The sequence below is a fragment of the Schistocerca serialis genome, chromosome 4, assembly GCF_023864345.2.
Source record: "Schistocerca serialis cubense isolate TAMUIC-IGC-003099 chromosome 4, iqSchSeri2.2, whole genome shotgun sequence".
Classification (NCBI taxonomy): Eukaryota; Metazoa; Arthropoda; class Insecta; order Orthoptera; family Acrididae; genus Schistocerca; species Schistocerca serialis.
The window spans coordinates 457,113,963-457,130,754 of NC_064641.1; the positions used below are offsets into that span (position 1 = coordinate 457,113,963).

The window sequence follows — 16,792 nt, forward strand, 5'->3', positions numbered from 1 at the left end:
TTGGACAGAAGGCAATCAGATATGGGTCGTTACAAGCGGGAGATCTGAAAGTGATCCAACTTTCAAACATATTTTACCTTCAAACGGTACATTCGCGGATATTAGTTCCTTATCAAAACTATGTCTGCTAATTCTCCTCTACAGTCCCTAGAAGCACGTGATAGGAATTGTAAAACACACTGTATATCTAGAATAGTAACAGCAATGACAGGTGGTCAACGAAGTGTAGGTCGTAGATATACGGAGATGCGTGACAGCAGTTCGGTATAACGACGCATTTGGAAACTGGAACAGATGATCAGCCAGCGGTAGGATGTGCCATAGCGCGTACTAGTTTTAATGATTGTGTTGGTATGTTAGGAGGAGGAAGAAGTGGTTGAACGTTGTGGGCTCGTCTAGCGTACACGTAAGCTGACGTAAGAGGACGCGCTAGACAATACAAGGTCGCTCTAGGATTTTATGGGGCGTAAAAATTTTAGAGCATCGAATATCCTGTCTGTGCTGGGTGCGTTAGACGCCGCAGTTGAGGACTTTATCGCCGTTGTACACTTCCACTTTTCGCTTCTCAGGTTGTAATTTAGCGGCACGATGGCACAAGGAGGAGGATGCTCGCGATCAATGGGAGGCCGCGGAGGCAGGGAGGCGAGCGGTAGGCGCCGTTCCCACGGATTTATAGTACGCTCCCCGCCGGTTTACGGCCTGGCCGCCGCTGACCCCATTACTATTGGCGCCCCGGGGCGGAAGCAGCCTGCAAAAACACCGCCGCTGCGAACTCGTCCGTCCTTTTCCACGTCATGTGATCTGATTGGCTTCCCGTAATTCTTTTGCTTGCTGGAAGGGCGCTAACAGTGCACAAGCCTAAGAAAGACAGCGAAGCGTGGCTGTCTCTTGTCATACGAACAATACGGAATGCTAAATAAAGACTTTATAGCACTACGAAGTAAGTCATGATCATATCTAGTAACAAGAAAAACATTACTTTAGTTTACTTTACATGTGACAAGGGCCTTATCGACCATACGCCTGCTCTATGAGCCTCTTCCACTTCTGCCTGTCCAATGCGCTGTTTGTCCAGTTGCTGCTGCTGTTCATCCTCGTCGTGTCCTCCAAAATGTTATCCCGCCATCTGATTCTGAGTCTCCCTCTTCCTCTCGTTCCATCTATTGTTCTGCTGAATGCCATTCTAGGTAGTCTATTCTCTGTCATTCTTGCTATATGGCCTGCCCAATTCAACCTTCTCCTCTTGAGCACTTCGACGATGTTACGATGTTTGTACAGATCTCTTAATCCTTCATTTCTTCTTATTCTCCATTCCACGTTATTTTCGTCGTATACAGGTCCAAAAATTATCCTTAGCACTTTTCTTTCGAATATTAACAGTTTTTCTTCATCTTTCTTTCTAAATATTAATGTTTCACATCCATATAACATTACAGGTTTAATGGTCGATTGATATAAGCGGAGTTTGAAGTTACTGCTAAGTGTTTTCTTAGAATTTTCATGAAACTAAAAAGTGTCTTGTTTGCTGTTGATAAACGGGCATCTGTTTCTATATCTGTTCTGTTGTTATTCCTAAAAAGACTTCCTAGGTACTTGAAGTGGTCAACAGTCTTGAAATTGAATCCATCTACAGTCGGAGGTGCATCTTTTCTGGTTTTCTTACTTATGGGCAGGTATTCTGTGTTTTCTTTATTAACGTGTAATCCTGTTTTCTCAGCAATTTTTTAGTAATTTTGCATCATTCTAATTAATTCTCTTTTGGAACTACTTATTAGTACTACATCATCTGCATAGGCAAGTCTTGTAATATTCACATGCTGTAGATGGATCCCTTGTGGACTGGTTTTAGAAAATTCTCTATCAATCGTCTCTAGGACAAGGTTAAATAAAATAGGTGAAATGGCATCCCCTGGTCTCAGTCCAGTGTACACCTTAAAATCTTCAGTTTCTCCTACCGGTGTCTTTATGCGACATAAAGTTTCATGTATACACATTTTAACTAATCTGATTAATTTTGATGGTATTTTAAATTTCTTAATTATATTTAGGAGTTTCTGTCGGTGTATGCTATCATAGGCCTTTTTAAAATCTACGAATAATATGTGGACATCTACATTGAATTCCCACGCCTTCTCAGTTATTTGTCTTGTATTTAAAAAAGATTTTTATTATTTTTCTATATTTAGTGTTACCAATTAGAATGTTGAATTGGCAAATCATAGTAAATATGCAAGACACATGACACGCTACATGTTTGGCTCAAATGGCTCTGAGCACTATGGGACTTAACATCTATGGTCATCAGTCCCCTAGAACTTAGAACTACTTAAACCTAACCAACCTAAGGACATCACACAACACCCAGCCATCACGAGGCAGAGAAAATCCCTGACCCGCCGGGAATCGAACCCGGGAACCCGAGCGTGGGAAGCGAGAACGCTACCGCACGACCACGAGCTGCGGGCCTCCATGTTTGTAAAGCACAAAATACACTACTGGCACCGAGAGAGGTGGCGCAGTGGTTAGCACACTGGACTCGCATTCGGGAGGACGACGGTTCAATCCTGCGTCTGACCATCCTGAATTAGGTTTTCCGTGATTCCCTAAATCGCTCCAGGCAAATGCCGGGATGGTTCCTTTGAGAGGGCACGGCCGACTTCCTTCCCTAATCCGATGAGACCGATGACCTCGCTGATTGGACTCTTCCCCCAAACAACCCAACCCAAACACTACTGGCCATTGAAATTGCACCAAATCTCAAACTGGCGTGTGCTTGGATAAGCAAAACCATTAGCAATACTGCACAACTGCAGGAAGTACATACGGGTATACAGACCAGATACGAGGAAAGAGTAGATGTTACTTTAGGGAAAGACTAGCAGTTAGTCACAGCTGCACTCACACACTAGTAGTTGTATTAAGGTGAGTGAGCGTAAGTGAGGAAGCTGTTCTATATGCGATAACATTGGCTGCCCTCGCGTGTCTGCCTGTTTAAGTTAGCATAGCTCGTTATGTGCGCTGCCCCCCCCCCCCGCCCCCCTACCCATCCGCCAACTCCCCCAACGCATGACGCAGTGGTTCGCGCAGCACCTGTGCCGAGCACTGTATGTGGTGGGACATGGGCGGAAGGATACATCTATCTATTTGCTACTGAAGTAGCTACATACAGGGTGTTACAAAAAGGTACGGCCAAACTTTCAGGAAACATTCCTCACACACAAAGAAAGAAAAGATGTTACGTGGACATGTGTCCGCAAACGCTTAATTTCCATGTTAGAGCTCATTTTAGTTTCGTCAGTATGTACTGTACTTCCTCGATTCACCGCCAGTTGGCCCAATTGAAGGAAGGTAATGTTGACTTCGGTGCTTGTGTTGACATGCGACTCATTGCTCTACAGTACTAGCATCAAGCACATCAGTACGTAGCATCAACAGGTTAGTGTTCATCACGAGCGTGGTTTTGCAGTCAGTGCAATGTTTACAACTGCGGAGTTTGATGTATGGATTAGCACGGGGCAATAGCCGTGGCGCGGTACGTTTGTATCGAGACAGATTTCCAGAACGAAGGTGTCTCGACAGGAAGACGTTCGAACCAATTGATCGGCGTCTTAGGGAGCACGGAACATTCCAGCCTATGACTCGCGACTGGGGAAGACCTAGAACAACGAGGACACCTGCAATGGACGAGGCAATTCTTCGTGCAGTTGACGATAACCCTAATGTCAGCGTCAGAGAAGTTGCTGCTGTACAAGGTAACGTTGACCACGTCACTGAATGGAGAGTGCTACGGGAGAACCAGCTGTTTCCGTACCATGTACAGCGTGTGCAGGCACTATCAGCAGCTGATTGGCCTCCAAGGGTACACTTCTGCGAATGGTTCATCCTACAATGTGTCAATCCTCATTTCAGCGCAAATGTTCTCTTTACGGATGAGGCTTCATTCCAACGTGATCAAATTGTAAATTTTCACAATCAACATGTGTGGGCTGACGAGAATCCGCACGCAATTGTGCAATCACGTCATCAACACAGATTTTCTGTGATCGTTTGGACAGGCATTGTTGGTGATGTCTTGATTGGGCCCCATGTTCTTCCACCTACGCTCAATGGAGCACGTTATCATGATTTCATACGGGATACTCTCTACCTGTGCTGCTAGAACATGTGCCTTTACAAGTACGACACAACATGTGGTTCATGCACGATGGAGCTCCTTCACATTTCAGTTGAAGTGTTCGTACGCTTCTCAACAACAGATTCGGTGACCGATGGATCGGTAGAGGCAGACCAATTCCATGGCCTCTACGCTCTCCTGACCTCAACCCTCTTTCATTTATGGCGCATTTGAAAGCTCTTGTCTACGCAACCCCGGTACCAAATGTAGAGACTGTTCGTACTCGTATTGTGGACGGCTGTGATACAATACGCCATTCTCCAGGGCTGCATCAGCGCATCAGGGATTCCATGTGACGGAGGGTGGATGCATGTATCCTCGCTAACGGAGTGTTTGAAGTCACGCTGGTACGTTCTGTTGCTGTGTGTTTCCATTCCATGATTAATGTGATTTGAGGAGAAGTAATAAAATGAGTTCTAACATGGAAAGTAAGCGTTTCTTGACACATGTCCACATAACATATTTTCTTTCTTTGTGTGTGAGGAATGTTTCCTGAAAGTTTGGCCGTACCTTTTTGTAACACCCTCTATAATATAACATGTGAAATGAGCAACAAAATTAAAGGATAACTTTTTAGAACCCCGTAATTCTGTCCCATTGCGACGCATAAGTTTGAAATTTGGACCAGAGGGGCCCACATCTTGCAAAAACATGACGCTTTGCGACTGCACCCCCGAGCTCAGCGACGCTTCTAACAGCATCGTGTCGACACGTACCGCTCAGAAGTTCATGTGAGCTGTAAGGTGCGTTAATGATGTCACTTTGGCATAAAATTTCACCACACCTCTACCCAACGCCTCCGCAGACGTGTCACACGGTGGGAAGGTCGTCACACCCCCTCTTACCCACATTTCACGCTTCCTTTTGACGCCTCTGCCGTAGAGGCAGAACCGCAACCCCTTTGTTGAAACCACGCGGGTTTCTTAGACTTGAAGTAGTACATGCAGATTGTCATATTGTGCATTGTCGTTCGTTTAAGGATGAGGTGGATGCGTCGGACGCGTCGGACGTGGAAGCCCCGGAAGAGGTTGTCTGTATATCGTCGGATGAGGATGTACCGGAAGTTTCGTGCTGCACGCCCTCGGCGTTGGATACGCCGACGGACGAATCTAACTAGGCCTATATTTGGTCGCATGTGTAGGTGGCGTACTGAATTCACCCAGACAGATAGTGTACGCTTTGAACATGGTAAAATGGCCGCTCTTGAGAAGCATGATGAGAAAGCGAAGAACTTTTCCACTTTGCAACATTATGATATTACCGATGAGTTTAAGTTTTTTGGTAATAAATATGCGTCTGTAATTATTAATAAAATTTTAACGTATGTGAATAGGGTTAATGTTAGGATTGAGAGACTAACACTTGATGATAAAGCTAACAAAAAGATATTTGAAGATCAGGGTGCACTGGAGAAAGTTCGTATAGCCTGCATCAATAAGATGGGTGCTTTTGATATGAATCCACAGAGGGCGTCTGGTGTACCTTCGCGTAAATGTACTAGAAGGAATAGGTTTAAATTTGTAACGTATTCTAAGCCTGAACAGAGTGCCGATATAACGAAAGTGAAATCCTGGACAGATCTAGAAAAGGACTGTAAAGTTAAACATCGACTGTTTCAACGTACTAACCCATTTTACATTGGACTACAAATTGCTGGTGATGAACCTGAGAAAAATGATAATGTTCACACTTTATACCATTTGGCATAAATACATATTCTCTATAAGCGTCCCTAAACTGACGCACTAAATCATCCAAATTAAGCTTATTGTACCACAGTTCTTCCAACACAACAACGGCTGCGGAATAATTAATCCTGTTGCCATAAAACGTAATAGCAAGTTCGTCAATCCTCTGCTGACTATTGGGAACAACGAAGACGAGGCGTAGATCGTCCGGGTAGTTTCGGATATGGTCCCAGTTGGCATAAAAAACTCCAACGCAGACATTAGCTGTAAACAAATACTTTTATTCAGAACGTTACATTACCTTTCCTCTTACAAAATGTCATATAAACTCTATTTCTTACAATAAATGTGACATATTTCACTTTACTCTGAACATTATCATTTTTCTCAGGTTCATCACCAGCAATTTGTAGTCCAATGTAAAATGGGTTAGTACCTTGAAACAGTCGATTTTTAACTTTACATTCCTTTTCTAGATCTGTCCAGGATTTCACTTTCGTTATATCGGCACTCTGTTCAGGCTTAGAGTACGTTACAAATTTAAACCTATTCCTTCTAGTATATTTACGCCAAGGTACACCAGACGCCCTCTGTGGATTCAAATCAAAAGCACCCATCTTATTGATGCAGGCTATACGAACTTTCTCCAGTGCACCCTGATCTTCAGATATGTTTTTGTTAGCTTTATCATCAAGTCACACCGTCGCTCAGAATCGACACGTAAAGGCCTCAGGGAATGACATAAAGGGCGACAATGAAACAACAGCTTTTCTTGGGACGTAGATTACCACACATTTCGCGGTCGGAAACGGCAGTTCGCTGTGCGACGGGCAGCAGGATGACGTTCTTGACAATGTTCTACACTGCCACAACCCTCTGGGCGTTTCAAGCCTCTTCTAAGGACATCGTGAGGCTGCAAGTCCATTGAAAGTGACCTGATCCCTTTGGAGTGTAATGCAACCACAATTTTTGCTGTTGTATATAGGATGAAACCACAAGCGACCGTCCAAAACCATTCGACGATATTTGAACGTGATCCGAAGCAGCAAAGGGTGTTTATGCTTTTTCAGCCTTCCTGTTTTGCGCCTTCCTGTGAAATGGTGACGGAGCGGCAGGGAAGCGGGAGTTGCAAGATTAACACGTCGGTGAATAAAACGGCCAAGTGTCCCTCCAAGACCCTCAGTTCGGCAACACCCTTGGTGCACCTTCGTTGAGCACTCACAGATGTACCTGTCACAAACTTCAACATCCATTCAACCTTGCGGCTCTTCTTGCGTCTGCTGGTTAGGCAGCCCCTTCGACCTCGCTTAGGTGGGGTTTGCCTACCTTCTTGTCAGGAGCATCGCCGAGGCCAAGGGCGACATCGCAGGGCGCCACGCTTTTGGACCATTGCGGAGTAAATGTGTCGCAATGGGAGACAATTACGGATTTCGAAAAAAGTGGTACTTTAATTTTGTTGCACAGTGTACTTTATGCAACATATTTAATAATTTTAACATGGTTTATGTTCATTGCTGCAAAAATGGAATTTTCCATTTCCTATTTCACCCTTCTGGGGGTCGATTTTTTTACCGAGTAAAGAAGTTTGTGTTCTTCCTGGGGGATCAAGGTATCTCCATACCAAATTCTAAAGAAATTGGTTCAGTGTTTTAGTCGTGGGAACTTAGTAGAGTTACTTTCATATTTGTAATACTAATATAGATTACGCAGCGGATTTCTAATTTAGAAACAGCTCTTTACTATTGGCTATTTGGAAGAAGATAATGTCATGCCCTGTGCGAGAAGGTGAAACGTTTATCCCTACACGTTATAATACGAAAACAGTAGGATCGTGGCCTATCGAGTGTGTGATGTGTCGCACCTCAGTATTGGTTCTCGAAGTGACTGAGGTCTTACGACTGTCTTGAGACAGGGAAATTTCTGTCCACAAATCGGTCGTTCGATACTCAGCTTGCCCTTTTCTCGCACGGTGTTATGTGAATCATGGATGAAGGGCCACAGCCTGATTTCATGTTCCTATATTTACAGAAAGCGTTTGTTACAGTGCCACACTGCACACCGTTAACGGGGCCGAGTGTACGAAATAGGTTGTCAGATACGCGAGTGGCTCGAAGGCCTTTTAAGTAATTGAACCCGTTATGTCGTACTGATCGACGAGTGTACGCCAGAGACAAGGATATCGTCAGGATGGCCCCAGAGAAGTGTGGTAGGACCACCCTTGTTCTCTGTACACGCACATAAACGATCTGATGGATAGGATGAGCAGCAATCTGCGACGGTTGCAGTTGACAATGAAGTGTACGGGAAGGTGTCTTTGAGTGGCTGCAGAAGCATACAACATTACTACGGTACAATTTCCGTTTGGTATGATGAATGGCAGCTTGCTCTAAGTGTGGAAAAATGTAAGCTAATGCGGATGGGTTACGAAAAAACAATCCCGTAATGTTGAAATACAGTGACATCGATTAAATATCTTGATGGAACGTTGCTGAGCGACATGAAATAGAACGAGAACGTAATGTCGGTTGTAGGGAAGGCACTGGTCGACTTCTGTTTGTCAGAAGAATTCTAGGAAAGTGTAGCTCATTTACAAAGAGAAGTGTAGCAGATGTAGAAAGGGGACCGCGTACATAACACTTGTGTGACCCATTCTTGAGTGCTGCTGGAATGTTTTTGATCCCCACCTGTAGGATTAATGGAAGACATCGAAACACCTCAGTGCGAGCTTGTAGAATTGTTGCCGGTAAATGCAGTCAACACGCGAGCATTATGGAAAAGTTCCATGGACTAAAATAAAATCCCTGCAAGGAAAAGGCGTTGTTTTCGCAAATCACTATTAAGAAAGTTTGGAGAATCGGCGTTTGCGACAGACTGCCAACACTGTGCTTAGCGTGTAATCACCGTGAAGATAAGAGCATTTAAGGCGATGCTGTAATGTTTCACCTACAGAAAGCAGACTGCAGCAGCTCATATGCCTGTCTGTTGGAGAACGAACATTGTTTCTTCACTGGATGAGCGATACTGGAACCAGTCACATTAACCGTGTCTGAAGGATGCAACAAATATTCTCTAGTTTCAGGATAACTGCGTTATTAATTGAGAGATATTTCTCGTGTGAAGTTGTAGATATATTGCTACTTCTTTTATTCAAAACACCGCGAAATCCGTCCTAGTCTGAAGTTGCGGTTTCGACGTACACAAGCAACCTCAGTCACTCTTAACAGCCAGCTTATGATATTGAATCAATCCTGTTACAGAAAAACTTATAAAACCGATTGTCTGTGACATAATGCTCGCTCCTGTACTACGCAAGTCCATCACTTCAACCGTTCATTTCACAGTCTTCACAGGCATAGTATGCCAAGCAGATTTTATTTATTCAAAAAGCCACAGTTCACACAGAAAAACCAGTAAATTGCACGCTTGTCCTTCTCACTCGTCCGCGATTACTTTGCGACACTCTGCGGTAAAGTTTAAGTCAGCATTCCTCAAAATTATTGCATCTCTATAGAGCTCTGGGCAACGGCCTTGCCGCACTGGATACACCGGTTCTCGTCAGATCACCGAAGTTAAGCGCTGTCGGGCGTGGCCGGCATTTGGCTGGGTGACCATCCGGGCCGCCATGCGCTGTTGCCATTTTTCGGAGTGCACTCAACCTCGTGATGCCAATTGAGGAGCTACTCAACCGAATAGTAGCGGTTCCGGTTCTTCCTGACTACTGTCTTGAATTTAAGCCTACTCGTCATCATTACTATATAGTGATTTGAGTATATGTCAGCTCCTGGTATGACTTACAATCCAATATTTGATTTCTGAATTTCTAGCTAAACACGGTGTAATCTAACTGAAATCTTCCTGTATCTCCCGGCCTTTTCCAAATATAGCTTTTACAGAGAACCGGCGTAGTATCATTACTACCGTGTTGCTCCTCTCTGCTGCCACGTCCATGGAAGTCTCAACCACGGTCGCCCTGCTGACAATCCGTGGAGCTCCAGACGTCGTCGTATCCGTCATATTGTCCATGAGGATAACTGCCTTGCTGCAAACCTACATCCTCATTGGCTGTACGGTGCTGCACGTTCGAGCGAAAAATACGTCTGTCCTCTTGGCGTTAGTCGTGAGGGGTCCTTGATATCGTGCATAGCGTTGAGTATGGCATTAATGACTCATCTCCAAACATACGGACAAACGAGCATACGGTTCATGGCGGAGGGTACTTTTTACCATTGGTACTCATCATAACGACCGGGAGAGAAGTGTGCTAACCACACGCCCCTCCTATCCCCATCCTCAGTGAGGATGACACGGCGGTCGGATGGTCCCGATGGGCCACTTGTGGCCTAAAGACGGAGTGCTTGTATGGAGCTCTCAATACACACGTCCTGTCGTCATGGTGGCTGAGCTACAAATTTCATCTAGTCTCCACAAAACAATTTTTATAGCCCACAAACTACGTGCGAATGTAGCGTCTTCTGATTGTCTGAGAAACATCATAACCAATCATTTGTCAGTATGATACCGCGCCCTCGCGCGTCTTTTACTATGAGCCAATCACAGTTTCATAGCTCTTCTGAGAAACTTATTAAACGAACAAATTTAGGAAACACAAAATATTAAATACTTCTTTCTTTATGTAAATGAACTATCGTATTATGATTCTTGTTTCCCCAGTACAGTTAACTGGCTAACTGCAGTTTGCAAAATTTCTCCTGTGCATATGACTTTCTCATCCTGTCTAGATACACTTCTTCCACGCTATAATATACTCAGTCAATATACATAAGAACATTTATTTATCTATTATTTTACATTAAACATATTTAAAATATTATATTAAATTATCAATAATTAATAAAAAACGTAATATTCAAGGATGATAACATTCAGTTTCCGAAATACGTTGATTTTACCTATTGGGATTTCGTAGGCTGTGTTATAGCGGCATCATCGGCCACAGCCGTTACTATTTGGAACTAACACCGTTCGTACACGGAGCGACTGAAAACGAACGCAACACCCAGGCTATATACACCAGCAACTGGTTGCCGACTAGCTGGCAACGCAGTTTCGTACGAGAGGCAACTGAGAAATAAGAAACCGCAGTTCCCGTGTGCGAGAGTGGAGGGAATGCTGTTTGTCACACACACGAGCATCTTTTGGTTACACTCGGCGTGTCGAGAATATATTCAAGCTCAGAGGAAGGTATAGTTCTCTATTGTTACTACACTCTGATAAGAGAAAGGAGAAAATTCTGCATTAATCCCTACATCCAAAGAAATATATATTGCAGGCTGTATGTAGCAGCCAAGGTGCTGTAAGAGACCGACTCGACATTCATAGTTTTTTATGGGAAATAAACAATGCTACAGTGATCTGAGCCAGTTCATTTCTTCTGCCAAAATACGTTGTTACTTTTATATCTTGAGTTTATGTACACAAAAGTGTTGTGATGGTGGTTTCTGCTTGTTAAATAATTTACATGTGTTCACCATTGTATTTACACGTATCGGAGATTTGGGACTTTTCACAGTTCGTTTCCACTTGACAGTGTAATTTTATAGTACAACAAAGACTGATATTAACAAAAAATTATTTATAATATTTTTTTCTAATTTTGCTTCCATTGACCTATCAGTAATTTTATTTTGAACCATAGGTGTCAGTACACTACGCAAGTCATACGAAATTCTTTTCTCTCTTCACACGCCGCTTTTTCTGCCAAATCTCCCCTGCAGCAGCCTGGGAGCTGTAGTTATATCAAATAGGATGATTTTAGACTTCCAGTGCCACCTTAATGTTCGCTACCTCTTCCTTCATCTTCAAATTGAACCAATACAGAGCTGTGTTCGAGGGCACGATGCAACTCAGATCGCTTGGCAACTTGGGCGCCGAGTTGCTGGCAACTGATTGGCAACGTGCTGCCAGCGATTGACTCACCAGTCACTCTACAGACGAACCGTCTGCGGAGCCTTATTTAACTCCACAGGAAGTGATCCGCTGCCGACTCATCACCAACTCAGGTCGGCAACGACTTGCTTCTGAGTCGTTCCGTATGCGGAGCGCCTAACAGGTCTGCTCGATCGCAATCACCCATCTGACAAATTAGAACCATAATTCATCTCTGCATGAAGCTGCTCACTCTTATTAGCTCCTATAAGCGCGACGTAAAGGCGCTACGACTCAATAAGGAAATATATAGAAAGTAGTTTTTCCCACGCTTCATTTGCGAGTGGAACGGGAAAGGAAATGAGTACCAATGGTAAAAAGTACCCTCCGCCATGAACCGTATGCTCGTTTGTCCGTATGTTTGGAGATGAGTCGTTAATGCCATACTCAACGCTATGCACGATATCAAGGACCCCTCACGACTAACGTCAAGAGGACAGACGTATTTTTCGCTCGAACGTGCAGCACCGTACAACCAATGAGGATGTAGGTTTGCAGCAAGGCAGTTATCCTCATGGACAATATGACGGATACGACGACGTCTGGAGCTCCACGGATTGTCAGCAGGGCGACCGTGGTTGAGACTTCCATGGACGTGGCAGCAGTGAGGAGCGACACAGTAGTAATGATACTACGCCGGTTCTCTGTAAAGGCTATATTTGGAAAAGGCCGGGAGATACAGGAAGATTTCAGTTAGATTACACCGTGTTTAGCTAGAAATTCAGAAATCAAATATTGGATTGTAAGTCATACCAGCAGCTGACATATACTCAAATAACTATATAGTAATGATGACGAGTAGGCTTAAATTCAAGACAGTAGTCAGGAAGAATCAATGCCGAAAGTAGTGGAATACTGAAATACTAAGAAATGAATAAATACGCTGAAATTTCTCCGGGGCTATAGTCACGGCAATAATGAATAGCTCACACTCAATAGGCAGTTCACTTGAAGAACAATGGACATCTATAAAAAAGGCAATCACAGAAGTTGGAAAGAAAAACACAGGTATTAGGAAAGCAACTGCGAGGAAAGCATGGGTAACACAAGAAATTCTTCAGCTGATCGACGAAAGAAAAAAAAATATTCAGGGAAATTCAAAAATACAGAAATAGAAGTCACTTAGGGATGAAAAAATGCAGGGAAGCTAACGTGAAATGGCTGCATGAAAAATGCGAGGAAATCGAAGAACTGACTCAGCGTACTGAAAAGTCAAAACAACCTTTGTTGAAATTAAAAGCAAGAACGATAACATTAAGAGTGCAATGAGATCTCCGGACGTGATGGAAGATGAAATTGGAGCAACAGGGAGGAGACTGAATATCCAGTAGTAGAATCAGTATTTAAAGGTGCTTTGGACGACTTAAGATCGGATGAGACAGAAGGAATAGAATTCAATCGCAATTTCTATAATCATTAGAGGATGTGGCAACTATTCACGCAGATTTTTTTTTTTAATTTGTGGTAAGTTCCTATGGGACCAAACTGCTGAGATCATCGGTCCCTAGGCTTACACACTACTTAATCTAACTTAAACTAACTTACGCTCAGAACAACACACACCCCCATGCCCGAGGGAGGACTCGAACCTCCGACGGGGGGAGCCGCGCGAACTGTGGCAAGTCGCCCAAGACCGTGCGGCTACCCAGCGCGGCTCACGTAGGTGTGTAGAATATATTAGACTTGCGATATATCATCAGACTTTCAGAAGCATCCACACAATTCCCAAGATAGCAAGACCCGACAACTGTGAAATTTATCGCACAGTCAGCTAAAAAGCCCATGCATCCAAATTGCTGACAAGATTAGTATACAGAAGAATGGAAAAGAAAACTGAGGACCTGCTACATGACGATCAATTTGCCTTTAGAAAGGATAAAGGCATCAGAGAGACAGTTATGACGTTGCCGTTGATAGTTGAAGCAAAATTGAAGAAAAATCTAGACACTTTTACAGGTTTCGTCGATCTGGAAAAAGAATTCGGCAGCTTAAAATTGTGCGAAATGTGAGAAGACAAAAATATGGGCAAGCTGTAGGTAAAAACAGGTGATATACAACTTGTACAGAACCAAGAGGGAACACTGACAGTATAAGACAAAGAACGAAGTGCTTGCATTAAAAAGTGTGTAAGACAGGGATGTAGTCTTTCGCCCCTACTATTCAATCTATGCATTGATGAAGCACTGACGAAAATAAAAGAAAGGTTAAAGAGTGTGATTAAAATTCAGTGTGAAACGATATCAGTATTAAGATTGTATCTCATCCTGTTTGGTTTGTTTCCAGGATGAGATACACAGTGAGCTCAAAGTAGTTATGACTATATTAGTACTATGTCTATGTTAGTGAAAGAAGATTGATAGTGCAGCACAACAACAAGGGCAAACGAAATGAAAAGTGGGAAGAAAAATGTTCAAAACAAAAAAACACGCTCTGGTTCGTAAATAGAGTGACCTCTATGTGACCAGAAGAGAGGAAACGCCGATGCCTACTAAAAACCCGAAGAACTATCCCACTGATGATGCCTTAAAGTGAAAAAAGATGAAACGCCCCTGGGAGAATAAAATGCAGTGCAATAAAAGGTGCTTTTTACTCACAAAAAAATATTTATGTGCTTGCTGCGGAGGATGGCCACGCAAACAAACTCGCCAATAAACTATGGCCAGAGTGTACGTATGCCCCTGCAAATGTCTGTCAGTTTAAAATGCTAGGTCGTAATCTCTGTCTTACCGTAATCGGTCTGAAACCTTCCAGTGTCCCCAGATATCTTCCACATTTAAATTTTCTTTCATGTTTCTCAAATCAAGTGTTAGCGATGATTACCGTACGCTCTGTGCAGATTTCTAACTGGCGGCTTTTCTCATTCCGTTCCCACAGTCCATGTCGTTCTACTACTTTTTCTTCTGTTCCTTTTCCTAATACCGAATTCAGTTAACTATCATAATTAAATTTCCTTCTCCTCTAACTGTCTGAACAATTTCATCATCTTGGAAGCTAGTTGCCATATAAACTAGTACTGACGTGGTGGCTGTTGGCTTTGTGTATATTTGGCTACGATAATGCTTTCACTACGCTGTTCGTAGTAGATTACCCGCATCCCTATTTTCTTATTCATCATTAAGCCTACACCTGCATTACCCCCATTTAATCTTGTGTTGATAACCTTCTACCGATCTGACAAAAGTCTTGTTCTTCGTTCAAACTAATTTCACTAATTCCCACTACATCTGTCTTAAGCTGTTTATTTCCGTTTTTAAATTCGTTAGCCTAACCTACTCGATTAATGGACGTAACTTTTTGTAGGGCTGCATGGTTTCGGGAAAAAAATTCATGGCTGTGCTTTCCCCTTGCTTTCAGCCGCTCGTAGTAACAGCACAGCAATGTCATGTTGGTAATATTACAAGGCCAAATCAAACCATCGTCCAGACTGTTGTCCTGCAACTGCTGATAACGTTGACACTCCTTTTCAGGAACCACGGGTTAGTCTGGCCTCACCAAAGGTGAGTCACTTTACCATTGTACGCGCATCTGTGTCGTTAGGGTATGCAAGCCACGCCACCTCTGGAAGGTCCATGGTTCATGGGGGCTACAGAGAATAAAAAGTACTTACTTCCTTATTATTTTGCCTCCAACAGCGACGTTTATTGGTTTTTGTCTGTTTGCAAATAGACAGCTGACTGGTGACAAAATAACAAGGAAGAAATAGTTTTTAATCTACATAATAAAATATTTAGTAGTTCTTCCAACGCTATCGACGCAAGAAAAATTGTAAAATTATATAAGATAATATGCTGCCATCTGAAGATGGGCTTGTGGAGCTTCGAATTCAATGAAATTGTGGTTGGTTGTAGACTTTCCTCGTTCTTATATAGCGGAGAGCTGTCAAGTCATTACTGATACAATTCGGCAGTTTCCTTGATAGCCAATCCTCTGATTTTTTAAATCTAAGCAAATGCTTGCCATGTCGCCTCCAGTTCTTCCCTTTTCGATTGTTTCTTCTACGTCGGTTTACGTCGATTTACGAATCTATAGTTGCAGGGATCGTAATTACGCTACAGCTGAGGAGTATCTGTTAGCTTATTTTTGATCCAAAGTGACATCAAACAGACATTACATGAAAGCCTGCGATACCATATACGTTTCTGTCATCATCCCAAACTTACTGCCCAGTGAACAATTTCTCCTTTGTTCTAAGATGGCACCTGAACCTAATCTGCTTGCAATTCATATTAATTTGCAGCTGCTTTTCCCACCTATCATTGATAGGAAATGAAGCATAAACAATGAAAATACCATGCTGACGAGGTTTCTGGCAATACATTACTATGGAAATATAAGGTTATTGCTCTCTACCACGGTAATGATCCGATTTTCTGGGATGAAACGAAGGAAAGCGAGCGTAATTATATACCGGCATGGAGACCGTTTCTGTCAAAAGAAGCTTTAGACAATATCCCCCCCTCCGTTGAAGAGTCATTTACGAGGATTTGGTATCTGACTCAGGGCACTGATGGGAAACTAGATAGATAGACAGCGCTAATTCCCTTCCTATCTGAATACCGGTGTCGGAAACTTCCTCTGGAATCGATTCGAAATGGCACGCGTGGCTCAATCACCATGGCGTCCCTGAATTATAGCAGTTCGGCCGTCATAGCGGATGTGAAATATTTGCTGGCATATCGGATGTAAAATGTTTGCTGGCTATCAATTACGATGTTAACATACGACTAATGAAATGTAAATATCCCACTGCCAGCGCTGGATTGTTTCATTAAGGACATGTACTCGCCACCTGTTACTCTGTTTGAACAATCCTGGTTGACACCGTGACACATTAAAACACAGTGTCCAGTTTAATGTCCAGTTTACCGCGTGTACATTGAAACACTCTTATCTTTTGTTGGAGAGACTTTGAAACTGAACCGAAAAACTATAATACATTTTTCCCAGCAAAATTGTCGTATATTGCTATTGTATGAAATTTGAA

The 16,792-nt window shown here is 43.0% G+C and overlaps 1 protein-coding gene and 1 pseudogene across 1 annotated transcript in view; both read left to right on the plus strand.

Moving 5' to 3' along the window:
• Nucleotides 1-16,792, plus strand: part of LOC126475099 (protein kinase C-binding protein NELL1-like) — a 980,737-nt gene that overhangs the window by 388,896 nt on the left and 575,049 nt on the right. The window lies entirely within an intron of this gene.
• Nucleotides 9,381-9,498, plus strand: LOC126475741 (5S ribosomal RNA; annotated as a pseudogene).